This window comes from Dendrobates tinctorius, unplaced genomic scaffold (assembly GCF_039654945.1).
Source record: "Dendrobates tinctorius isolate UK_male_01 unplaced genomic scaffold, ASM3965494v1 ptg000084l, whole genome shotgun sequence".
In the NCBI taxonomy this organism is placed as follows: Eukaryota; Metazoa; Chordata; class Amphibia; order Anura; family Dendrobatidae; genus Dendrobates; species Dendrobates tinctorius.
The window spans coordinates 24,189,137-24,217,063 of record NW_027361752.1 but is presented as its reverse complement, the minus strand read 5'-3'; the positions used below and the strand labels follow the sequence as shown (position 1 = coordinate 24,217,063).

Below are 27,927 nucleotides of genomic sequence, written 5' to 3'. Positions count from 1 at the left end.
ACAGCCTCGGATCAATAGAACATTATACAGGCATCTTAGAGATGAAAGCCTCTATTATCCACAAAATTCTCTACAAATTACAATTGTCTTCCTATATCACTGGGGGAACTAGTGTGAAGGCACAACAGGGTATGAAGATACAGGTTGGTTGTTGCCTTTTATTGATGCCCCACGAATGACTTACCATACAGTATGCAAATAATACAATCATATCATGCACAAATAATGTTCCAATAGGACACCCAACAATAAATTGTCATTGAACTACTGAATGTAACTGTATCCTGTACAGCTGTTTTTTACAGATACAGACTCCAAATGTTGATTAGGAGTATATTTATAGTAGGTGCACAGGAAAACAGCCATAAGGGATGACCTAAGGCAGAGGTCCCCTAACTTTCTGACCTTGAGAGCCACATTCAGCTATGAAAGAGGGTCGCAAGCCACATTCAACTCTGAGAGTGGCTCAGGAGCTACATCCAGCTCCTGCCGCACTCACAGCAGAGACACCCAGAATACCCAATTACCAGTATAATGACAGCCAAAGCTTTTTCACTGATTTCACGCCACGGCAGTATGCCGACTTCCAGGATTCCCTATCTTAACACCATTCAGATCTGCTCTTCTGTGCCGTGCTACACACAAAAGTCACCATCTAGAGATCTATTCTTAATAGTTGTTTTCTTCACCTGGTGCTAATGCACCAGTCTGACAGATATCCGCGAGCCACACATCATGGGTCAGCGAGCCACATGTGGCTCTCGAGCTACAGGTTGGTGACCCCTGCCCTAAGGGATGACCAAGCCCTTGTGTTACATAAGAAAAGTAATTGTTGTAAGTAAATTTAAAGGGTTTTTACCAAGTTTGGGTGTTATCCACTATCCAAAAGATAGCGGATAACTTCTTTATCATTGAGACTCGCACCAATACCAAGAACCGGTGTTCTGAAGAGTAATGTATGAATGGAGCAGTGGTTGATCATGTACCACCGCTTCATTCATTTTTAAAAGGAGACCAGCCGAACACTGTGCTCGACATTCTCCAAAAAGCTCCATAGGGAATGATTGGAGAAGAGATCCCCGTGATTGGCCACCACTCTGTTCAAAGACCCAGTTAGGATTGGTGAGGAACCCAGCGATCAGCCCCCTAGTGATCAGGAAGTTATCCCCGATCCTGTGAATAGAGGAAAACTTTCAAGTTTTTTAAAACACCTTACAAAATATCCTTGTACTCTCACATAATAACATTTTTATGGATGTCACATCAAGATGTAACAAGGCAGAAGATATATCTACATACTGTATGTGCCTATATAGGCTGGAGGCAGGAGAATGGAGTATAATTTTTGGAATTTAGGGATCCTGGTAATGCCAGTAAGTTCAATGTTAAATAAGAAAACAAGAGTGTTCCAAGGTAGCTGTCTTGTGCTCCTCTGTTCTCTTAATCTCCAATGTCCTTAGAACATTATAATCTTTCACTTGAGTCTTTTAGTCGTGTAAAGTCTTCAGTATCTATCAAATCTGTCATTGAGAGGTCGTAGATATGTCTTGTGGTAATCATTTCATGCTCTTCTAGTAAACTGAGGTGACCCCACTTACATCGTCTTGGGTAATTCACATCTTTGCCTGTGAAGGTGGCAAGACAAAAGTCATAGCGTTTTTCAGTTATTAATCTTCACCTCCTGAGGTTGATAACACTTTCTTGAAGAGTACATCCATATGTCTTATGTTATGAAGAAAAAGGATAAAACAGCATGAGACTTTTCACTTTATGTTATCATTCAAAAGGAAAAAGAATCTTTCTAGATAGAAGCAGGCATGGTTAAGACTCATTCTATGGAATAATGGGGGGAAACGCCAAATGTAATGAAAAGTTTTAGGGTGTAGGAAAGGTTAGTGATGCGCGAGTATACTCGTTACTTGGGTTTCGACGAGCATGCTAGGGGAAACCCGAGCAACGAGAATACTCCCTCATCACTAGTTATGAATAGTCATTGGAAGATGAAGACTGAGTCAGTATGGAGGAAGCCTATATATACTACACTGACATGAAAAGAGTGATCTAAAAAAAGTAGCTGTGTCAAATCTCAACTTTTTTTGTTATTTTTTCAAGGTGTAAATAGATTGTCCTTTAAAGGAAATTTGTCAGCAGGATTTCACTCCTAAACTATTTATATGTCCATATATCTCTTTCAAAGAGAAGTCTAGAAATTCCTTTAAATGTCCATTCTGTTCCTCCATTATTTAGAAATCAGTGTTCAAATTGATATATTAATGAGTTTGAAGAGGTATTTGTACATCTGAAACCACTGTCATCCCAGCTCTATTCCCCACCCAGCACCGCCTTCTCTTGTTTGACTGATGGCTCTTTTGCCTGAAGTCACACATTAGAGTCAGTTAAGCAAGAGTAGACCCACAGTTGGCAGGGAATAGAGCTGGAGTGGCAAAGAATTCAGATCTACAAAAAGCTCTACTGCCTCATTTACATATCAAATCAAACGCTGATTTCTCTGTAATTAAGTTATGGAGTGGCCATGTGAAGGTATTGCTGGACTTGTCATTGAAAGAGCTACGTGGTGAGATAAAGAGTTTTGGGAATAAAAGTGTGTCTAGATCATGATTTATTTCAATGTGAAATGTGGGTTTTGCCAGAAAATACAGCTAATCACTGAGCATCTCCACAACCAATTTGGACAACACCTTTAACTATGGTCATAATTATCCAATTTACAATATACATTGAATTAAAAAAGATTTAGGAAATTGTACTTACCGACTTTTAAGGCTATTTTTATTAAGCATTATTTTGTTCTTCATAATTTTTTTTTATCACCATAGCAATTTTTTATCTTGGACAAGGATTGGGAAATGTTTTTTTTTTCTTTTCACAGTAATGCATTAGAAATAAATTACACAAAAATAAAAAAAAAGAAATGTGTAGTCCATTTTAAAAAATGTAACATATCAACGTTAACTAGTGCATTGGGCAGTAACAGAAGAATAAAACCACTTATGAAAGCAAAACGTACGACATCCATTATCTAGAAGACCGCTTCTTGTTGCGCAACCTCATGATCTGTGCCGGCTCGCGCTCAGGCGTCTATTTTTTTGCTGTAAAACGAAAGGTTACCTTTGTTGCAGTGACAATACGGTGATCTACGATATATTTTTGGAATCAAAACATTTTGGAAGATGGGTGCCGGGAGTGTTTGAGGACAATGAAACAGCGCCGGCACACTTAGGGTTATAGTCTCGTTTTCCTTCTTGTTCCTGTCTGCAGTCGAAAGGTTTTTTTTTGGTGTTTCCATGGCAACACTATATCTGTCTGCCAGCTCTGTCGTAAGTTATTGAACTGAGACTGGCTTTTGGTTTAGCAGATAATTAGGTTCTGTCTCACAGGTTCATTTTCCTGTGACTGGGACGTGAATATGACCTACAGCTGGCCTCAATTTCACTGTCACAGACAAAACTTTTAACCCATCATATTCCCAGTAGCAAAGAAAATCAAGGGTCTTGGTCGCTTTTTTTTTTTTTAATATCTTCTCTCATCGGCCATTACTAAACAGAGAGTCAAAAAGTCACAATTAATCTAAAAGCAAACGCCTGCAGTACATCGAGCAAGGTGGATACATGTACATTTTTGAATCAATGTTTTTGCAGAAGCACATCGGCGACACTGTTCCGGTGCTATAATTTATAACCGTAGATTCCTTTAAGGTTAAAGGTATAGTCTTGTAATTTTAACACTGAGATTTAACTATTTTTACATCTTCAACAATGGCACCATCCTTGGCTATGAGCTTTTTATTGTTTTGGAGATGTCTAAGGTTTCTATTGACTTGCCCGTCTATACCTTCCTTTCCGATCCAGCAATTTTTTATACTCTGGTCCAAATTCTTTTTCTTGTCAACCCTGAATTGAATGGCAATTTATATTATTTACTAGTTTTGATGACAAGGTCAGGGTTTGCGTTTTATTTTCCAAAATTTCATAGCACGGCGTTATGGTTTAGATCTCTTCTGCTATTTTTTAGAAATTACCTCACTGTCCGTTTCTCATTTAATACTCTGTGGGCTTCCCTTGTCTCCTACTGAAAAACTATAGATTGTTATTTTTCTACAATGAGAACATCATCCAAAATAACTAGAATTAGGAAATGGGGAGCAGTAAATTATTGTGTTATTTCTATTTTGTCTTAATACCTTTTTTTTTCCTTCAACATTTAGAGAATCCTACTGGGCTCCCGATTCTCTTTGGAGAATCTTGTTTTTTTACCAGAAATTCTTAAAGAAGACAGAACAATTTTGAATTTTTTTTAAAATAATTTATTTTGTTTTAATACCGTACTTTGCACCTGAACTGTGATGATCATGTATTACTCTTGCATCTCTCGACTCAACTTGGTTAATATTTTTCTTTTTCAAGTTTAGAAAATCTTACTATGTTAAAGTTCTCTTTGGGAAATCCATTTTTTATGGAAATTCTTAAACAAAAAACAAACCTTGAGGTTATTTTCTTATGATGACTATTTAGAAAGTTTTAGATGTTGCAGAAATTCTGCATCATTTCTGCACCTATTAAGTAAATTGGGTCACTTTTTAATTGTGTTCGTTGTGTTTTTGAGAGTGTTTTTTATGTGTCTTTATAGCTAAAGTTTTTGCCTCTTTTTGGTATGTCATGTCTTAAATAAATCTGCTTTGTTTTTCTATACTTCCTTATATTTGGCTTACACAAAACTTTATTGATTCAGTCTGGTGCGGATTTCATGCATTTTTTTAACCATTGATTTTTTGCATCTAATGCGATTCTGTGGAGAAAATATCATCATAAAACAATGGAAGAGAAATTGAAGTGTTGTGGATTTGAAACATGCATGGCAGGACAGTTTAGACAGTGTAAAAAAAAATACCACGTTGGGCTTGAAATTTCTCTAAATCCCATTCAGTTTTCTTGGACTTTAAGACACTGTGTTTTTGACTCGTCGAAAGTACGCAACTTCAAAAAGTCACCATAAGCTCATAATGGGTACATAGCCTGAAGTTTCTTTACCAATCTACTATTTCCAATAATTTATTTTGTATGTGAACTGTGCTGATCATGTATTACATTAGGTTCTCTCTAGTCGCAATCAAAGCCTAATATAAGATTCGTCTTTGCTAAAAACCATTACGTTACACATTTATTCAAATATGCAATCAACCAATGTGGGATTACAATGCAACATAATTGACTAAATCCTGAGAGTTAGAGCTCATACTCACATGCGAGAAACTTGGACGAGTCTTGCACGTTAATACCCAGCACTGCCACCGACACTCGGATTGGAGCGTTCAGATGCATAGAAATACATGCAGCTAAACGCTCCGATCTGAGTGCCGGCTGCAGTGCTGGGTATTGACATTCGAGACTCGTCCGAGTTTCTCGCATGTGAGTATGAGCCCTTAGATGAAAATAAGCAGAATCATGAGTACAACTTTTTCTCCCAAAGTATCTTTTTAACTGGGGGAGATGGGGCACGTTTTTTGAAAAGTGTAATTTTGCCAACACCTTGGCAGAAATCATTTTGTTTAGTTTTGCAAAAAAAGTTATCTTAAAACTAAACAGAGGATTTGATATGAAGGCTCGCCACATCCATAGCCCATTTAGCGTTACTTAGCTTAGTGTGTATATGGGTGGCAGTGTTCCAGCAGATCGTCCACTTCACAAATATAGAGAAAAAGAGTATCACTAATATGGAATAAAATAAGGGAATCTCCTTTGTAGCATGATAAAAATACCTAGAAAATCTTTGCAACGGAAAAGATTCACATAATAGCCATGAAATACTGGCGCGTTTCCACCGTAAGATTAATGCCCTTATTCATAGTTACTCATAGGCTATTGTTACGCTGTAAACGCGTCAGTCTTTCATGGTTATCATGTGACACTATTCTATTGCAGATGTTTTTTTAAAATCTATTTTTGTAATGCAATAACGAAGATTACAATATTTTATTCCTTGGATTTTCTCTTTCTCTTAGAAACCAACAGTTTAGTAAAGGCAGTATGTTGGTATGTCAAATTCTGTAATGAGACTTATCAATAAAATTAATTTAATTGGTGGTAGAATAGAAAGCAAAAAATGTAAAGTCAACCTGTCATAGCCTAATGTCACTAAGGGTCAATTTACACTGTGATGGATGGAGGTAGATTTTGGTTAATGCTTCTAAGATACACCTATGATACAGTGCCACACAATAATCATTCCCTGTAAATAAAAAAATATACTTTTTGGTTCCTTTTTTCTGTACAGAATGGTATACTCGACTATGCTATTATAAACGGATAAAAAAAAAAGGTTTACCGAGATATATAATCAGGCAGTGGTGTAAGTAGAGTTCAATGGGCTCCGATGCAAAATTTCGGCCAGAGCCCCCACCTGCATGTTGGCCAGGTATATGGGCTCTTGCAGTGTTCTAGATCCTATAAAGACATATGTGTTCTGCCCCATTATAATAATGTCCCCCATCATGGGCTACGTCCTATAATAATATCTTCCATCCAGGCCCCCTTCCTGTAAGAAATTCCCTCCCTCCTGGGGATCTTCCCATAATAATGTCCCTCATCCTGGGCCCATTCCTGTAATAATGTCCTTTATCCTGATGCTTATCCTTTAAGAAATGTCTCCCATCTTGGGCCCCATCAATTAGTTTTCTACTTCCATGTCCACATCAATTAGTTTTCTTACAGTGCTGGATTGTAACTTTTTCTACTATAACACTTCTACTCGAGGACACTGACCTGAAGATTTCCGAACATCATTCTGAAAGAAACACTTTTTGCATTTTTCATTGTAGTAATGAGCTGATATACTTTTTTTGTATGAACACACTGCGCCTGTGCCAAGTGCTGGGTACATACACTTAGGAGGTTTGCACCCAACAATTGGGACTTGTACAGACAATAGACATTACAGCATAACAATAATCACATAGATCATAACAGATACCAAGAGGAATGAGGGCCCTGCTCTCAAGCTTACAGTCTATGAGGAAAGAGGTAGACACGAAAGGTGGGTGGTAACAATTGCCCTGATTGTATGGATCAGCCATAATGTTAAGTGTGTAACAGTACAGACACAGAGGGCTAATGGATGCATAAAGCATGTGGGAACATGATGCGGGGAACCTGGTTATGGTAATACTTTTGGCTGTGCCACACAGGGATAGATTAGGTTAATATGCCGAGGCCAGTCTGAATAAATGCGTTTTCAAGGCATGCTTAAAATTGTGGGGATTGGGGACTAATCATATTGACCTGGGAAGTGCATTCCAAAGAATTGGCGCAGCACGCATATAGTCTTGGAGATGGGAGTGGGAGGTTCTGATTATTGAGGATGCTAACCTCAGGTCATCAGCAGAGCGGAGGGCGCGGGTAGGGTGGTATACTGAAATGAGGGAGGAGATGTAGGGTGGTGCTGAGCCATGGAGGGCTTTGTGGGTGAGGGTAATAAGTTTGTACTGGATTCTGGAGTGGATGGGTAGCCAGTGTAATGACTGGCACAAGGTAGAGGCGTTGGTGTAACGATTGGCGAGGAATATAATCCTGACTGCAGCATTCAAGACAGATTGGAGGGGGGAGAGTTTGGTAAGAGGGAGACCGATTAGAAGAGAGTTACAATATTTCAGACGAGAATGAATAAGAGAAACAGTAAGAGTTTTTGCAGAGTCAAAAGTAATAAAAGGTTGAATTCTAGAAATGTTTTTGAGGTGCAAATAACAAAAGCACATGACAGAATGGGGGTGCAGGATGGGAGCAGCACGTTACAGAATGGGGGCGCAGGATGGGAGCAGCACATTACAGAATGGGGGCGCAGGATGGGAGCTGCACTTGACAGAATGGGAGCAGCACATAACAGGTTGTGAGCACCACATGACAGGATGGGGACGCAGGATGAGAGCACCACATGACAGGATTGGGGCGCAGGATGGGAGCATATGACAGGATGAGGGTACAGGAAGAGAGTAGCACATGACAAGATTGAGGCGCACAAAACAGGATGAGGGCGCAGGATGGGAGCAGCATATGACAGGATGGCGGCGCAAGATGGTAGCAGCCCATGACAAGATTAGGGGGCAGGATGGAAGCAGCACATACCAGAATGGAGACCATATACCGATATAAATGCTCGGCACCTGGGCATAGAATGGGTTCAATAGCTAGTATAGATATACACACGTGGTCAAAATTGTTGGTACCCCTCATGTAATGACAGAAAAACCCACAATGGTGACAGAAATAACTTGAATCTGACAATAGTAATAATAAAGCAAAAATCTATGAAAATGAACAAATGAAAGTCAGACATTGCTTTTCAACCATGCTTCCACAGAATTTAAAAAAAAAATAAAACTCATGAAATAAGCCTGGACAGAAATGATGGTACCCCTGAAAATAATGTGACAAAAGGGACATGTTAAATCATGGCGTGTCCAGTAATTAGCATCACAGGTGTTTACAATCTTGGAATCAGTGAGTGGCCTGTATAGAGGCTACGGATACTCACTGTGCTGTTTGGTGACATGGTGTGTATCACACTCAGCATGGACCAGAGGAAGCGAAGGAAAGAGTTGTCTCAGGAGATTAGAAAGAAAATTATAGACAAACATGTTAAAGGTAAAAGTTATAAGACCATCTCCAAGCAGCTTGATGTTCCTGTGACTACAGTTATGCACAACATAATAATATTAATTACATATCTGTGTTTTCATATTTCTGCAGTTAGTTACCACTGTAATATATACAGTATTTATCCATATCTCAGTATTTGCAATTACAATTTGCATTGAGAAAAGTCATGGTCTCCCAATGTGCCTGAGTGACAGCTCCGTTTTATTGTCCAGTCGACAACTAGAAGATTGGAATAAAGATAAGAATTGTGATTAGGATGCACAGTTTAGCTCATACATATGTCCTGGATCTAAAACAAATCTCACAGAGCGCTGTCACTAAGATGACAGCACATCATTACGTGACATCAATACAGACGAGTAATCACTCACAGATTTCTGCATTACCGTATAGTAAGGAATAATGTAAAATTTCTACTTGCTTAGAAGCAACCACCACTGCAGCCCCCTCGCATAGCAGAGATTGGTGCTTGTGGGCTGAATAGGATTTGATCGCATTACGCTGACTCTGATGATCCATGATATTTATTATAATCTATGGAAAACATTTAAAATATCCACTTTATCTTCTAATATATATACTGCTCAAAAAATTTCAGGAACACTTACACATCACATTGCAAGTTGTAACCTAAATGAATTAAACTTAAATGTCTCCTGGTTTGGTGCAAATGAAAGTTATAAGAGGTGCAGCAAGAAAAGTGGTGATGATTCCGAACAATCAGTTTTTTCCTTCCTGCCTGATTTTTCTCTAGTTTTGTGTTTTACTAGTATCTTTGTGACTACTGGTGACACGAAGCAGTATCTGCAGTCCATTCAGGTTGCACAGGTAATACAGCTCTTCCAAAATGGCACATCCATTAGTAAAATCACAAGAAGGTTTCCTTTGTCTCCCAGGATAGTCTCAATACCAGGACACATACATTACAGGAGGAAAACCAGAAAGAGCTGAAGAAGTTCTTTTGTGTGAGAAGAAACGAGAGGAGCACTGCCAGAGATCTACAAAATGATCTCCAACGAGCTATGAGTATGAACGATTCTAACCAAACGGTCAGAAACAAAATCAATAAAGCTGGCATTGGGGCCAAACACCCTGTAGTGGGAGCAATGCCCATTTGTGATTTGTCAGAGAAGACTAGATTTGACAGGTCCACCGTTGGTGCCTCAATCGCTTCCAAATGAGAGCAAGATACCGAACACATGTTGCAGACATAAAAGAATCTCGAGATGCCTCATCAAATGTTATGCTGTCTGCAATATACTGTAATATTGAATGGGGAAAGACAACCAAGCCTTCAGGAAAATCAATCAATAATACAGTAAGACCTGAGGCTACAAATTAATATTTTGAATTATGCAATTTTATTATGATAACTGAATGTCAGTCACACAGAACCCAACGTTTCGGCCAGACAGGCCTTTATCAGGGGTATTATCTAGATAAAACATAACAATAAATGAAATTAGAGGTTCTTTCTGAGAACAAATCATATTGAAAAAATTCAAGACATTGACTGACATAATATATAGAGAATGAAAACTGTATACATAGCAAAAAGACATTTTATCAAAAATGAATAATGCATTAAACAAATTAAGGTCATAAATCCATCATCAGAAAAAGATCCCAATGCGTCATTGGATATGTACTGTAAAAGGAGGGGGAAAAAATATAATATAATATATAATACGTAAAAAAACAGCCTAATGCAGCCATGAGGTACCTCAGAAAATTGTGCAAACAGTAAGTCAAAAGAGTAAAGGAAAATAAGTACCTGTGTGAGCTTATATTGAGGTCTCAAGATTCTAAGAAGAAGCCAAAAGAAAAGAAAGGAGCAAGGTAAGTATTGAAAATAGCAGTAAGAAACGATGAACACCTGCTATTATAATGTATAACAACAAACCTGAACCAAGAAATAACGATATGCTGGGGAACTGCGCCGCCGCCTGTAAGATGTGTGTATTGTGCAGGGCTAATGCCTCTTTATATGCTATGTAGCTGAATGATGCGATTCAGCTGTGAAAAAAGTGGACGCCCGATAGCGTCAACGCGCATGCGCGGACTATAAACTAGGACGGAAGTGGGGCATGATACAGGAAGTGTGGCAGTGGTCACTGAAGCGCAGGCGCTAAAGGAAGTGGGGCATAGGTGTAAGCAGTCAGATAGGATGGAAGTGGGGCATGATAAATGCCAAAAAACAGAAGAACGGCATAAAGGCATAGCAGAACATGGGAGCATGACAATATAAATGCAGCGCAGACACTAATCTTGATGAAAAACAGAAAGGGGCTTATACATTAAAAAGGGAAGGGATAAAGAATAGCCTACATTTAACCCTCATAAGGAATCAAGATAATCAGGCACTATATTCTTGTTTATAATGATGTATATATGTGCACACACGCACAGGAGAAATTTGAAAAAAACATTTTTTGGGGGACATTTTTTTTATATTATTACAAAAGGGGGGGAGAATTAAAGGGAATAAGAAAAAGAAAAAGGGGGGAGAGAAGGAAAGAGAAAAAGGGAAAGAAACCACCAAGTAACAGAAATAAAGAACCGAAAGTGAGTACCTTATTTCCGCAATTAGGTCTGTAAAAGAAAAATGAAGAAGGTAATTAATCACCTATACATATAATATAAACATGTATATACACATATAAAGGGAACATAAATAAACATATATAGTCTATACATATATCACATGTGCCAAATATATATCAACGTACACAGATGCACACACATGAACAAAATCGTGTATACACATGAATGCACGTAAGTGCCTATACATATAATATACACATAGACACATATACATATATACATATACATGTACATATATGTACACAAGGTAAGCATAGTGTTCCCCATTACAAGAAGATAAGGGCACACAAAATCCATGACATCCAAATGAAGAAAAGATCAATAAGAGGCTCAATAAAAAACCTCATACTCCCTATTAAGGCCATAGGGTTCCAACGTTTGGAGAACAAAGATCCAATATGCCTCTCTATCTTTTAATCTTTGTATCCTGTTGCCTCCTCGTCTAGCCACGGGTACACTATCAATTATTTGATAACGAAGCTGAGAAATATGATGGTTATGTGAAATGAAGTGAGCTGGAATAGGTAACAAGGTTCTCTTACATCGAATAGTGGATTTATGTTGGGAGATGCGATTTCGGATATGTTGGGTGGTCTCTCTAACTTATCTGAGACCGCAAGGACATTTAATCAGATAAATTACATATGATGACTAGTGTTGAGCGATACCATCCGATATCGTGAAATATCAGATCGGATTGGATCGGCCGATATCCAAAAAGTATCGGGTATCGCTGATTCCGATACCAGAAACCCATGCAAGTCAATGGGGCACAAATATCGGAATTAAAATAAACCCTTTCTTTCCTTGCATATCCAGTTCGGGAGGGGGGAAGAGTGTGGGCGGAGATTGTGTGTGTGTGCGGGCGGGGTCTGTGCGGGCCTGCCGGGGGTCTGTGCGGGCTTGCTGGGGGTCTGTGCGGGCATGCTGGCGGTCTGTGCGGGCATGCTGGGGGTCTGTGCGGGCTGCCGGGGGTCTGTGCGGGCCTGCCGGGGGTCTGTGCGGGCTGCCGGGGGTCTGTGCGGGCCTGCTGGGGGTCTGTACGGGCCTGCTGGGGCTCTGTGCGGGTCTGCCGGGGGTCTGTGCGGGACTGCCAGGGGTTGTGTGTGTGCAGGCATCGTCCGATGGGACTACAAGTCCCATCGGGCGATGCCTGCTACAATGACAGTGATTGACACATTAGCCAATGATGGGACAGTAGTAGGCTAATGTGTTGAATGTGAAAAAAAACCCAAAAAAAACATACATACTACATACATACTACATACATACAACATTCATACAACATACATACATACTACATACAGTTGTGGCCAAAAGTATTGACACCCCTGCAATTTTGTCAGATAATACTCAGTTTCTTCCTGAAAATTATTGCAAACGCAAATTCTTTGTTATTATTATCTTCATTTAATTTGTCTTAAATGAAAAAACAGAAAAAGAATTGTCCTAAAGCCAAATTGGATATAATTCCACACCAAACATAAAAAAGAGGGTGGACAAAAGTATTAGCACTGTTCGAAAAATCATGTGATGCTTCTCTAATTTGTGTAATTAACAGCACCTGTAACTTACCTGTGGCACCTAACAGGTGTTGGCAATAACTAAATCACATTTGCAGCCAGTTGACATGGATTAAAGTTGACTCAACCTCTGTCCTGTGTCCTTGTGTGTACCACATTGAGCATGGAGAAAAGAAAGAAGACCAAAGAACTGTCTGAGGACTTGAGAAACCAAATTGTGAGGAAGCATGAGCAATCTCAAGGCTACAAGTCCATCTCCAAAGGCCTGAATGTTCCTGTATCTACCGTGCGCAGTGTCATTAGGAAGTTTAAGTTTAAAGCCCGTGGCACTGTGGCTAACCTCCCTAGATTTGGATGGAAAAGAAAAATTGACAAGAGATTTCAATGCAAGATTGTGCGGATGTTGGATAAAGAACCTCGACAACAATGTCAACTCGTACTATCCGTCGGCATCTGAATGAAAAGGGACTGTATGGTAGGAGACCCAGGAAGACTCCACTTCTTACCCCGAGACATAAAAAAGCCAGGCTGGAGTTTGCCAAAACTTACCTGAAAAAGCCTAAAACGTTTTGGAAGAATGTTCTCTGGTCAGATGAGACAAAAGTAGAGCTTTTTGGGCAAAGGCATCAACATAGAGTTTACAGGAGAAGAAAAAGAGGCATTCAAAGAAAAAAACACGGTCCCTACAGTCGAACATGGCGGAGGTTCCCTGATGTTTTGGGGTTGCTTTGCTGCCTCTGGCACTGGACTGCTTGACCGTGTGCATGGCATTATGAAGTCTGAAGACTACCAACAAATTTTGCAGCATAATATAGGGCCCAGTGTGAGAAAGCTGGGTCTCCCTCAGAGGTCATGGGTCTTCCTGCAGGACAATGACCCAAAACACACTTCAAAAAGCACTAGAAAATGGTTTGAGAGAAAGCACTTGAGACTTCTAAGGTGGCCAGCAATGAGTCCAGACCTGAATCCCATAGAACACCTGTGGAGAGATATAAAAATGGCAGTTTGGAGAAGGCACCTTCTAATATCAGGGACCTTGAGCAGTTTGCCAAAGAAGAATGGTCTAAAATTAAGAAACTCATTGATGGTTACCGGAAGCGGTTGGTCGCAGTTATTTTGGCTAAAGGTTGTGTAACCAAGTATTAGGCTGAGGGTGCCAATACTTTTGTCTGGCCCATTTTTGGAGTTTTGTGTGAAATGATCAATGTTTTGCTTTTTGCTTCATTCTCTTTTGTGTTTTTTCATTTAAGACAAATTAAATGAAGATAATAATACCAAAGAATTTGTGTTTGCAATCATTTTCAGGAAGAAACTGAGTATTATCTGACAAAATTGCAGGGGTTTCAATACTTTTGGCCACAACTGTACATACTTCATATATACTACATTCATACAACATACATGCATACTACATACATACTACATATACACTACATTCATACAACATACATACATACATACTACATACATACTACATATATACTACATTCATATACATACATACATACTACATACATACATTCATATAACATACATACATACTACATACTATATACATACTTCATATATACTACATTCATACAACATACATACTTGCTACATACATACTACATATATACAACATTCATACTACATACATACTTCATATATACTACATTTATACAACATACATACATACTACATACATACTACATATATACTACATTCATACAACATACATACATACTACATACATACTACATATATACTACATTCATACAACATACATACATACATACTACATACTACATATATACAACATTCGTACAACACACATACATACTACATATATACTACATAAATACATACTACATACATACTACATATATACTACATTCATACAACATACATACATAAATACATAGTACATACTACATACATACTACAGACATACAACATACATACTATATACATACTACATACAATACATTCATACAATGCATACATATAGACATACAGTACATATAACATAGAGTACATACACACCATCACTTGTCACTTTGATTCCTGAAGCCAGTGTCATCTGTAAAAAATATTAAAATAACAAACAACCTGTATACTCCCTGATCCGCAGAAATCCACGAGTGTCCCACGACAATCTCCCGTGGAGAACAGCAGCATCAGCTGATGTGACCGCTCTCTAGGGGCCACAGGAATACAATGACGGGAGGTAGGTATCCTTCTGCACTGTATTCCTCAGCCACTGTAAAAAAATAGTCCCTAGTCTCACTTTTGGCATTGCTGTGTGAGAAAGTTCCCACGCAGCTTTTGCCATAAAGTGAGACCAGTGAACTATAGGAGCCTCTCAGTGATGCACTGCAGGAGATCGTCGTGGGACTCTTGTGGATTTCTGCGGATCAGGGAGTATATTGGTTGTTTGTTATTTAAATATCTTTTGCAGTGAGAATGACACTGGCTTCAGAGATCAAAGTGACAAGTGATGGTGAGTATGTACTCTATGTTATATGTACTGTATGTCTATATGTATGTATTGTATGAATGTATTGTATGTAGTATGTATGTTGTATGTATGTAACATGTTGTATGTATGTTGTATATATGTAGTAAGTATGTAGTATGTATGTTGTATGAATGTAGTATATATGAAGTATGTATGTAGTATGTATGTATGTTGTATGAATGTTGTATATATGTAGTATGTATGTAGTATGTATGTTTTTTTGTTTTTTTTACATTCAACGCATTAGCCGGATGATGGGACTACTGCTGTCACATCATTGGCTAATGTGTCAATCACTGTTATTGTAGCAGGCATAGCCCAATGGGACTTGTAGTCCCATTGGACGATGCCTGCACACACACACAACCCCCGGCAGGCCCGCACAGACCCCTGGCAACCCGCAGAGACCCCCGGCAGGCCCATACAGACCCCCGGCAGGCCCGCACAGACCCCCGGCAGCCCGCACAGAACCCAGCAGGCCCGTACAGACCCCCGGCAGCCCGCACAGACCCCGGCAGGCCTGGACAGACCCCCGGCAGCCCACACAGACCCCCAGCAGGCCTGCACAGACCCCCAGCAAGCCCGTACAGACCCCCGGCAGGCCAGCACAGACCCCCCGGCAGGCCCGCACAGACCGCGCATCATGATGACATCATTTCAGCAGCCAATCACAGCCATGCCATTAGTTAACATGGCTAACACAACTGGCTCATTGCATTATGGGAACTTCCGATTCCGGTATTCGATATTGTAAAAATATCGGTACTCGGTATTGGAAATCCGATACAGCGAATATCAGCCGATACCCGATATTTGCAGTATCGGAATGCTCAACACTAATGATGACTCACAATTATAATGCTCCCTGATTGAAAAACTCTTACCCATCTAGGATGAGTAAAAGTATCACCTTTAGTGATGTTTGAACATTGCAGGCAATGCAAACATGGAAACGTCCCTTTTCGTAATGACCTGAATAAAATTTGCTTTCTTGAATCACGGGCACTTCCAATATCTGCCCTCACTAAAAGATTGCGTAAATTAGGAGGTTTTTTGTGGCAAATCAAAGGCGGAATTTGAAATTCTGGAATTTGAGGGTAAGAATTAGAAAGGAGAGGCCAATGTTGACGAACCACCTTATGAATAAGATACATGAATGGATGATATGTATTGACAAAGGCCACCCTATTAGTTTGAGTTGCTGAACCAGATTTAGATGATGGAGAAAAAGACAACTGTTATGAATGAGTCACCGTAGGAGGCAAAAGCAGAAATACAAGCTAAGTCCAGAAAACCAGAGAAGTTGGCAACTATCAGATTGCAGACCCCTGAACCTATCAACACAACTAGCAGTAGCCGTGGGGGGTTCCTACGATGCCCTAGACCCCTCGATCACAGCCGGAGAAATACATAGGCCCAAAGAAAGAAAGGGGAAATCTAAACTGCCCCAGAGCAGACCCCAAAGCAATAGGCAGCCCCCAACATATAATGACGGTGAAGCAAGATGAAAATACTAACACAGCCAGAAAGATAGACTGAGCAAAGACGGGGCCCCAAAACTACCTAGATAGGAAAGGACAGGAAGGCTGCTGTCTGCAATCTGCCAAAACCCTATCAAAGACATAAGCCAACCAGCTGATATGAAAAAGGCCCTGAAGCAGCTAGGCTTCAAAAACTGAATCAGCATTCAGGTATTTTCAGATGACAGAGCTAAATGAATTCAGCACACCCCAGAAGGGAATGGCAGAAATCCAGAAAAACAAAGCAAAAACAAAGTCAAAGCACAAAAGCAAAAGGCCGAGCAGCAAACTTAGCTTTGGAGGAGCAGGAATTTAGACTGGTCTCCAAGGATCCCACAGAGAAATCACCTGCAGGGCAGAAGGGCGTCGGCAGCATTATATCCAGTCCGTAACTCCACTCAGCCAGTCACAATCATCAGCCTCAGGTGTTTGACAATCAGGCTCACTACCTTTCTTTACCAGAAGAGGGAGTTCCTCGGGCCTCAGTAATGAAGGGGAAAATTAACTCACAACAGTACCTCCCCCTTGAGGAGGGGTCACCGAACCCTCAACTATGCCACCAGGGCGATCAGGGTGAGCCCGATGAAAGGCACGCACCAATAGTTTGGCATGAATATCAGAGGCGGAGACCCAGGAATTATCCTCCTGACCATAACCCTTCCACTTAACCAAATACTGGAGTCTCCGTCTAGCCAGACGGGAATCCAGTACTTTCTCTACCTCATACTCCATGTTACCTTCAACCAATACAGGGTCTGGAGGTGCCACCCCCGGAACAACAGGTTCAACAAACCTTTTCAACAAAGATTTATGGAACACATTATGGATTTTAAATGTGACAGGAAGAGCCAAACGAAAAGAGACCGGATTAATAATCTCCACAATCTTGTAAGGTCCAATAAATCTAGGCTTAAACTTAGGAGAAGCCACCTTCATAGCAATATTTTTTGATGATAACCACACCATATCACCAACCTTAAACTGGGGACCAATGGTCCTATGTTGGTTGGAAAACCTCTGGGCCTTCTCCTGGGAGAGAGATAACTTATCCACCACTTGGTCCCAGATCTGGTGCATTCTCTCCACCACAGTGTCAATACCTGGGCAGGCAGAGGGCTCCACCTGCCCTGAAGAAAATCGAGGATGAAACCCAAAGTTACAAAAAAAAGGTGACATCAAAGTGTCAGAACTAGCTCTATTATTCAAAGCAAATTCGGCCAAGGGCAAAAATGAAACCCAATCATCTTGATCAGCAGAAATAAAACATCTCAAATATGACTCCAAGGTCTGGTTTGTTCTCTCTGTCTGCCCATTGGTCTGAGGGTGAAAAGCAGAGGAGAAGGACAACTGAATTCCCAGCCTGGAACAGAAAGTTCTCCAAAATCTAGACACAAACTGCACTCCTCTGTCAGATACAATGTTCTCAGGAATCCCGTGCAAACGAACCACCTGTTGTAAAAACAGGGGCACCAACTCAGAGGAAGACGGCAACTTAGGGAGTGGTACAAGATGAACCATCTTAGAGAACCTATCACAAATCACCCAAATAACAGTCATCCTCTGAGAGACAGGCATATCAGAGATGAAATCCTTTGAAATATGGGTCCATGGCCTCTTGGGGACAGGCAAAGGCATCAAAAACCCACTAGAGCGAGAACACGATTTAGACCGGGAGCACGTCCCACAGGACAGCACAAAATTCCTGACATCACGAGACAAGGAGGGCCACCAAAAAAACCGACTCACCAGATCTCTAGTACCAAAAATACCTGGATGACCAGCCAAAGCAGAGCAATGAACTTCAGACATCACTCTCTTCTTCCACTGGTCAGGAACATACAACTTTCCACTGGGACAATGCTCAGGTTTGTCCTCCTGGAACTCTTCCAGAGCACGTCTCAAATCGGGCGAGATGGCAGAAAGAACTACCCCTTCGCCTAAGATGGTAGCAGGCTTGGTCACCACAGGAGAATCAGCAAGGAAGCTCCTAGAGAGGGCGTCTGCCTTGACATTCTTTGTTCCAGGAAGAAAAGAAACCACAAAATCAAAACGTGTAAAAAACAAGACCCACCTAGCCTGTCTAGGGTTCAAACGCTTAGCCGACTCTAGGTAAATCAAATTCTTGTGGTCAGTGAGGACCACGACTTGATGCTTAGCTCCCTCCAACCAATGTCTCCACTCCTCAAATGCCCATTTCATGGCTAACAGTTCCCTATTCCCCACATCATAGTTACGTTTAGATGGAGTGAACTTTCGGGAAAAGAAAGCACAGGGATTCTGTGACGGACTCAGCTCCTGCGGAGCCCATTTTTTTGAGTGGACCCTCTGGGTCGTGGCACCCACCCACCGAGGGCGAGCTGACCTTGTGAGAATCCACCCCCTATACAGGGAGTGTCAGGGGCAAGACCAAGGGGGTGAGCCACCACGACTGCTGGGACCAGACGGCCGGCTCAGGGGACACTAGACGAGTGTCTGACGACAAGGACGAGCAGGAAGCAAGACGAGACTAGACGTAGGTGCAAGGTATCTTCATTAGAATAACACAAGATCACATACAGAGAAAACAAGCAAAACGTGCAAGGTGCGCGCGTGGGCACGCCAAGGTCCATAACATGGTACGTGCCAGATGGCACGCCTAGGCACAGGTAATGGCATGATGGCATCGGACTCCGGACTGCTGGCAAACCGACAGGGTCCAGGGATCAGGCTGCGGACGTCAGCTCCGGACATCAGGCCGTAGTCATCTGGTTCCGGACCTCTGGCAACGGTCGGCAGGTTCCGGGCATCCGGCAGGCAAACCAGGGTTCAGGCAAGGAGGCACGACAGATATCCAAGCAGGGTGCGTGTTTAGGGAACACGCCAAGGTCCAAGGCTAGGTGCGTGTGTAGGGGACACGCCAGGGTCCAAGGCTAGGTGCGTGTGTAGGGGACACACCAGGGTTCAAGACTAGGTGCGTGTGTAGGGGACACGCCAGGGTTCAAAGCGAGGTGCGTGTGTAGGGGACACGCCAAGGTTCGCAAACGAGACAGGGTGCGTGTGTAGCCACGCCAAAGCATAGAATAAGACAGTGCGTGTAGAGACACGCCAAGGTACAAGGTATAAGACAGAGTGCGTGTAGAGACACGCCAAGGCACAAGACAGAGTGCGTGTAGAGACACGCCAAGGCACAAGACAGGGTGCGTGTAGAGACACGCCAGGGTTCAGAGCAGGGTGCGTGCTAGGAGCCACGCCAGGGCACAAGGAAGGGCTGCGTGCTAGGAGCCACGCAGGGACACACACCTCACTGGCCAATGCACACGGCTGTAACGCCAGCACGAGGCACGACTAAGGCACAGGAGGGGGCAAAGGAACCTTCGTGCTAGGAGCCACGCCAGGTTCAGGGCAGGGTGCGTGCTAGTAGCCACGCCAGGGTTCAAGGCAGGGTGCGTGCTAGGAGCCACGCCAGGGCACAAGGAAGGGCTGCATGCTAGGAGCCACGCAGGGGGCACGCCACACTGGCCAGTACACACGGCTGTACACAAACACGTGGCACGAGAGACAACACAAGACATGGCACAAGACAAGAGGCGGAATACGAGCACGGAGCGTGTGCAGAGACGCACTACAGAGCAAAGTGCAAGGGCACAGAATAGAGGGAGCAACCCCACAGACCCAGAGCCTTGCAGGGAAGCAACACAATAATCAGGCCCTGAGCATAGGAAGAGGCGGCCTGATATAGGGCATAGCACCTCCTCCTCCAGGTCAGGACCAGGGGAGAACTTCCGGGATTCTAGACATGACGAGATGATAGCAGAACCAGACAGTGCAGGATCTTAGGAAACGTCACATGATCAGGGTTTCAGACATGACGAGATGATCACCGAACCAACCAGTGCAGGATCCTAGGAAGAACACATGATCCGGGATTCTAGACATGACGAGATGATTGCAGAACCAGACAGTGCAGGATCTTAAGAAACATCACATGATCAAGGACTCCAGACATGACGAGAAGATCACAGAAGGCAGAGCAGAAACGCAGGGATCCTGCAGCTCAGACATGAGGTGAGTCTGCACACAGCTCTAGCGAACATGCAGGACAGCAGACAAAACATGCGCATGCACATCGCTCCAGGAGTTCTTGAGACAAACAGACATGGCGGACGTGACAGATTCATTTTAGATGTTACAGGATCCTTTTGGGACAAAACAGCTCCTGCACCAATCTCAGAAGCATCCACCTCTACCTGGAATGGAAGTGAGACATCAGGTTGCCGCAAAATCGGGGCGGAGGTGAATCTTCGCTTCAACTCCTGAAAGGAAGAAACAGCCTCCGGAGACTAATTTAACACATCAGCACCCTTTTTAGTCAAATCAGTCAATGGCTTGGCAATACTAGAAAATTTTGCTATAAATTTCCGATAAAAATTAGCAAAACCCAAAAACTTCTGGAGGGCCTTCAAAGAAGTGGGCTGAACCCAATCGTGAATGGCCTGTACCTTGGCCGGGTCCATTTCAATAGTTGACGGGGACAAAATAAATCCCAAAAAAGAAATCCTCTGTACTCCAAAAAGGCATTTAGATCCCTTGACATACAGGGAATTCTCCCTCAAGATCCGGAACACAGTCCGAATATGTTCCACATGAGAATCCCAATCCTTGGAGAAGATCAAAATATCATCCAGATAGATAATCAAAAATTTATCGACAAAATCTCGGAAAATATCGTTCATGAAGCACTGGAAGACAGAAGGGGCATTAGTGAGCCCAAAAGGCATCACCAGGTACTCAAAATGTCCCTCCGGAGTATTAAATGCCGTCTTCCATTCATCCCCATGCTTAATGCAAATAAGATTATACGCCCCCCTGAGGTCAAGCTTGGTAAACCAGCAAGCACCTTTAACTCTGGAGAATAGATCAGAAATCAGGGGTAACGGATACTGATATTTAACAGTAATTTTGTTGAGGGCACGATAATCAATACAAGGTCTTAATGATCCATCCTTTTTGGCTACAAAAAAAAAACCGGCACCCAAGGGTGACGAGGATGGTCTAATATGACCCTTCTCCAACGCCTCCTTAATATAGGATCGCATAGCCTCGTGCTGGGGTATAGATAAATTGAAGAGCCGACCCTTGGGAAATTTACACCCCGGGCTCAGTTCAATTGCACAGTCATAACTCCTATGAGGAGGCAGAGACGCAGACTCATTCTCACTAAATACATCATAAAAGTCCGCCAAATAATCAGGAACCTCATGCGACTGAGGAGAGGTGGAAAACACCGGAGCCTCACTAAAGGCACACCGACAACCCCAACTCACCACAGACACAGATTTCCAATCCAAAACTGGATTATGAATCTGTAACCAGGGAAACCTCAGAACAACAGTATCATGCAGATTATGCAACACCAGAAATCTGCAATTTTCTTGATGGTCTGGGGCGACCCGCATTACCACCTGGGTCCAAAACTGGGGTTTATTTTTAGCCAAAGGAGTAGCATCAATTCCCCTCAAAGGGATAGGCGTCTGCAGAGGTGTCATCGGAAATCCACAACGTTTAGCAAAATCCAAGTCCATTAGGTTTAGGGCTGCTCCCGAATCCACAAACGCCTTGGCGGAAAATGTGGACAGGGAGCAGATCAGAGTAATAGCCAGAAGAAACTTAGGTTGAACACCCCCAACAGAAAACATGTGTGCAAAGCGTTTCTCTCGTTTGGGACAGACAGAAATAATATGCGAGGCATCTCCACAGAAAAAACACAACTTATTACGCCTTCTGAACTCCTGACACTGCTCTCTGGAAAAAACTCTATCACAATGCATAGGTTCAGACATTTGTTCAACAGGTGGCAACACCTCTCGTGCAGCTTTGCGTTCGCGCAAACGCCGATCAACCTGAATGGCTAATGACATAGAATCGTCAAGACCAGAGGGAACAGGAAATCCCACCATAGTATCTTTTACGGCTTCTGACAACCCCTTCCGAAAGAGAGCAGCCAAGGCATTATCATTCCAGGTAGTAAGTACTGCCCACTTTCGGAATTTTTGACAGTACAATTCTGCAGAATCACGACCCTGGCTCAATGCCAGCAGGGTCTTTTCAGCCTGATCAATGGCATTAGGTTCGTCATACAACAACCCCAAAGCTTGAAAGAATGCGTTCACATTAGTCAGAATAGGATCATCTGGTTTCAAAGAAAACGCCCAATCCTGGGGATCACCACGCAGCAAAGAGATGACAATTTTAACCTGCTGCATGGAGCTCCCTTACGAGTTAGGCTTCAAGGCAAAAAATAATTTACAATTATTTTTGAAATTCAAAAATTTAGACCGATCCCCAAAAAATACATCAGGTGTAGGAATCTTTGGTTCAGCAGCATGTGAATGAGCAAGGTAGGTGGAAATTCCCCACACTTCCGCAGCGAGCTGCTCCACACGATCAGACAATTGCTTTATCTCCATTGAGAGAAAAAAAAATTCCCCCTACGGCCTCAGAGATATAGAGGAAAAAATATACACTTTTTTTTTTTTTTTTTTACAATTCTTTCCTTCTATTGAGTACCCTAGAATCTGCGGTATGGTGGGTGATTCTGTTATGAATGAGTCACCGTAGGAGGCAAAAGCAGAAATACAAGCTAAGTCCAGAAAACCAGAGAAGTTGGCAACTATCAGATTGCAGACCCCTGAACCTATCAACACAACTAGCAGTAGCCGTGGGGGGTTCCCACGATGCCCTAGACCCCTCGATCACAGCCGGAGAAATACATAGGCCTAAAGAAAGAAAGGGGAAATCTAAACTGCCCCAGAGCAGACCCCAAAGCAATAGGCAGCCCCCAACATATAATGACGGTGAAGCAAGATGAAAATACTAACACAGCCAGAAAGATAGACTGAGCAAAGACGGGGCCCCAAAACTACCTAGATAGGAAAGGACAGGAAGGCTGCTGTCTGCAATCTGCCAAAACCCTATCAAAGACATAAGCCAACCAGCTGATATGAAAAAGGCCCTGAAGCAGCTAGGCTTCAAAAACTGAATCAGCACTCAGGTATTTTCAGAAGACAGAGCTAAATGAATTCAGCACACCCCAGAAGGGAATGGCAGAAATCCAGAAAAACAAAGCAAAAACAAAGTCAAAGCACAAAAGCAAAAGGCCGAGCAGCAAACTTAGCTTTGGAGGAGCAGGAATTCAGACTGGTCTCCAAGGATCCCACAGAGAAATCACCCGCAGGGCAGAAGGGCGTCGGCAGCATTATATCCAGTCCGTAACTCCACTCAGCCAGTCACAATCATCAGCCTCAGGTGTTTGACAATCAGGCTCACTACCTTTCTTTACCAGAAGAGGGAGTTCCTCGGGCCTCAGTAATGAAGGGGAAAATGAACTCACAACAGACAACAAAGAGTCGGGATATCCTCGGGATCCAAATTTAGATTTCATTTCCATAAAACGGCTATTACGATTAAGACTATCAGATACTATACGATTAATACGGAAAAACTGTGACCTGGGTAGAGCTTTTTTATATGTTTAGGATGGCAACTCTTGAAATGTAATAAGCTATTTTTGTCTGTTGGTTTAACGAACAAGTCAGTAGAGAGAGAACTGTCACTCTCTCTAATGACCTTAGCATCAAGAAAAGGATTAGTAACCGAATCATATTGCATCGTAAAGGATAAACCCTCCACTTTGATGTTTATATCCAGAAAGAAACTATCAAGAGAAACCAAGTCACCTGACCAAATGAGAAAAATGTCATCAATATATCTCTTCCACAGTACCGAGTACTGTTGGAAGAGAATATGTGAATAGACAAATTCTAGTTCAAATTCAGCTATAAAAATATTGGCGTATGGGGGCGCCACATATGAACCCATAGCAGTACAAGTTAATTGAATGAAGAACTGGTCTTCAAATAGAAAAAAATTATTTGTCAAAACGAGAGTCAACATGGAAATACAAAAAGATTTGGTATCACTAGAAAAATCCGTATTATTATCCAAAAAATTCTTTACTGCTTGAATGCCCCTGGTATGGCTAATACTTGTATACAAACTTGTGACGTCTAAGGTCACTAGGTAACAATTGACCACAGTTAAATTCAAATCCCTTAGTGATGTATCCCTAAGCCATGAGGGGATCAAATGTAAAAGAGGAGAAAGGATCTTCTCGAGTACTATAGATAACGGTGATAATAATGAATTGGTAGAGGCAACAATAGGTCTGCCTGGTGGTTGTGTGAGGTTCTTATGTATCTTAGGAAGTGTGTAGAACACCGGTGTAATATAATGAAGATTAATAAGAAATTCACTCAACTTTATATCAATAGTACCTAAAGACAAAAATGTTGAACAGCATTACGGATCTCAACTGCAATAGAAAGAGATGGGTCAGAAGAAACAGGGAGATTAGTACCAGAGTTATGAAGCTGAGTGTAAATTTCATTTACATAATATTGTCGATCCATCACTACAATCGAACCACCTTTGTCGGCCGGTTTCACTATCAGTTGTTTATTATGAAAAAGACCATCAATGGCAATACGTTCAGTCCTGGACATATTATTCAAAATATGATATTTCCCACTATGGATCAGTTGTAATTGATTCTTAATATCATTTTGAACTAGTTCAATATAGGTCTCCACTGGGTGGTAAGATCTGGGTGGAGTGTAGTTACTAGGTTTGTGAAGATTCAATTTTTTCAGAGTCAGTAAGTCCATAGCTGAGCTTGAACTAGATGAAACATTATCCACTGAGAATTGTGTGGAAGACACCTCTTTAGAGACCTAGGGACCTATAGAACCGTTGTATTCCTTGGTCCAGGATAAATTCAATGAATCTCGGTGTAGGACAAAATGAAAGCCCTTTATGAAGAGCAGAGATTTCTAAGGGAGATAAATTGTGGGAGGAAATATTATAGACCAATTGGTCTGAAATCACCTGAGAGCGAGTCTGGACACGGGTCGTAGTGGTCTCAGTTCCTCCTTGACCACGTCTATTATCCCGGGTTCTCTGTCCTCTTCCATGTCTATGATCAAATGAACGAAAAGAGCCTTTAGAGTTATCGCTATCACTATTGGACATTGAAGAATCCCAATGTTTCATAATTCTCCTTCCTCTAGTCAAATTCTGGTTTCTCCAATAATAAACATTGTTTTGTTGGTAATCGTCAGCATCTCTCAAGAGCTTTGATCTTTTACGGTCTTGTAGTTGAGTTTGAAAATCAGTATTAGACTTGTCAACATTAGATTTAATTTTATTAAATTCCTCTTGGGGAAGTATACCCCGCAATTGCTGTTCAGCATTATTAATCTCAGTGTCTATGATTATTAATTCTTTCTGCAAAAATTCCACAGTAAGTAGAATTAGGTCCATTGAGCATTTATTTAAAATGGCCTCAAATTTATTGCAAAAGTCCACTTTATCAGAAAAAAGAGTAGGCCTAAGAGAAACTCTAAGGCCCCTGGGTATCCTTTTAACCTTGTGGTATTCTGCTAACGTGTTGTAATGGAGTTGATATGCTGTCTTCTTTTTGTACATTCTTTCATAATCCCGGGTACGAAGTTGGTCAGTAGGTGTGTGAAGAAACTGACATGGTATATTAACCTGACCAATGATGGAATCAGCCTCTGATTCATTATATGACAGAGTGTCAAAGGACATAATGTCAAGGTTGTTAAATACCCCAAAATTAAATATCCTATATAATATTGAATGGGGAAATACAACCAAGCCTTCAGGAAAATCAATCAATAATACAGTAAGACCTGAGGCTACAAATTAATTTTTTGAATTATGCAATTTTATTATGATAACTGAATGTCAGTCACACAGAACCCAACGTTTTGGCCAGACAGGCCTTTTTCAGGGGTATTATCTAGATAAAACATAACAATAAATGAAATTAGAGGTTCTTTCTGAGTACAAATCATACGGAAAAATTCAAAGACATTGACTGACATAATATATAGAGAATGAAAACTGTATGCACAGCAAAAAGACATTTTATCAAAAATGAATAATGCATTAAACAAATTAAGGTCATGAACCAATCATCAGAAAAAGATCCCAATGCATCATTAGATATGTACTGTAAAAGGAGGGAAAAAAAGGAAAAAATATAATAAATTTCATTTATTGTTATGTTTTATCTAGATAATACCCCTGATAAAGGCCTGTCTGGCCGAAACGTTGCATGCTGTCTGCAATGTCATCCAGTATGACTGGTTTAGTGGTAAGTCAGTGATGGTATACCCTCAAAGGGTCGAACAAATTTCTGCATGATATCCATTGGAGCCCTATCTGCTGTCAGGTATCAGGATGAAATCCTCAGAGCCACTGTTGTCATGGGCTCTTGGTTCTTCCTGGACAATTGCTGGCCTCATGTAGCCAAAATTTGTTGTAAGTCTCTGGATGTAGACATTGATGCTATCAACTGGACCTCACATTTCCCAGACTTTACCCCAATTAAGAGCCTTTAGTATATTATGTATCCGTGTATCCAATCCTGCCAATATCCCAACAGTCTATCCAATAGCTCTCTGATGCTCTGATCCATGTCTCAGGATGCTATTTGTCAACTTATCAAGAGAATGACCAGGTGTAGTCAGGAGTGCGTACAAACACTTCTGAGTCATACACAATACTAAGTAACATTATGAATGTGATGATATTCTTAGAAATTGGATCTGCCTATGGTTTAAATTTTTTACTGTAACCCCTTCCAAACATCCACGGTGTATATTGAGAGCAGGTGTAAGGAGCGGGCTCAGAGGCTGAGCCTACCCTATACCCAACAGATTGCTGCTACACACAGCCAGGACCTGCCTCTAACAGTCATGTGTGAAGCAGAGCTCTGCCCATTGCTGTTAACCTGTTAAATGGCAGTGTCAATCTGTGACAGACACATACAGTGAACGCCCCCTGTAATGAGATCATAGGGCAACAACAGGTTGCTATGGCAGCCAGTGGTCTGCTGAAGACCCCCATTTCCACTATTAGAGTGTTCCGTTGAAACCCAGCCTGTGCTTGGGCATCAAAGGAGATTGATTGATACCTGCAACCAGGTGCCATATCTTATGCTCAGCATGAGCATCAAAACTACTATATGCCTCCTGAGGAACTCCCTG

The 27,927-nt window shown here is 41.7% G+C and overlaps 2 long non-coding RNA genes across 2 annotated transcripts in view; both read right to left on the bottom strand.

The window, feature by feature from the left end:
- Positions 1–1,233: 1,233 nt before the first annotated feature.
- LOC141097366 (uncharacterized) lies at positions 1,234–5,099 on the bottom strand. Its single transcript, XR_012233933.1, has 2 exons — positions 3,130–5,099; positions 1,234–1,625 (listed from the first exon to the last, which is right to left on the bottom strand). It is a non-coding gene; the product is annotated as an uncharacterized lncRNA (long non-coding RNA).
- Positions 5,100–10,333: 5,234 nt separating this feature from the next.
- The window catches only part of LOC141097365 (uncharacterized), an 868,065-nt gene continuing 850,471 nt past the window's right edge, over positions 10,334–27,927 (bottom strand). The window contains exons 11-13 of the long non-coding RNA XR_012233929.1: positions 25,739–25,826; positions 11,243–11,261; positions 10,334–10,474 (exon numbers count right to left, since the gene is read on the bottom strand). This is a non-coding gene — a long non-coding RNA (uncharacterized lncRNA). The remainder of the gene's footprint in view (positions 10,475–11,242; positions 11,262–25,738; positions 25,827–27,927) is intronic.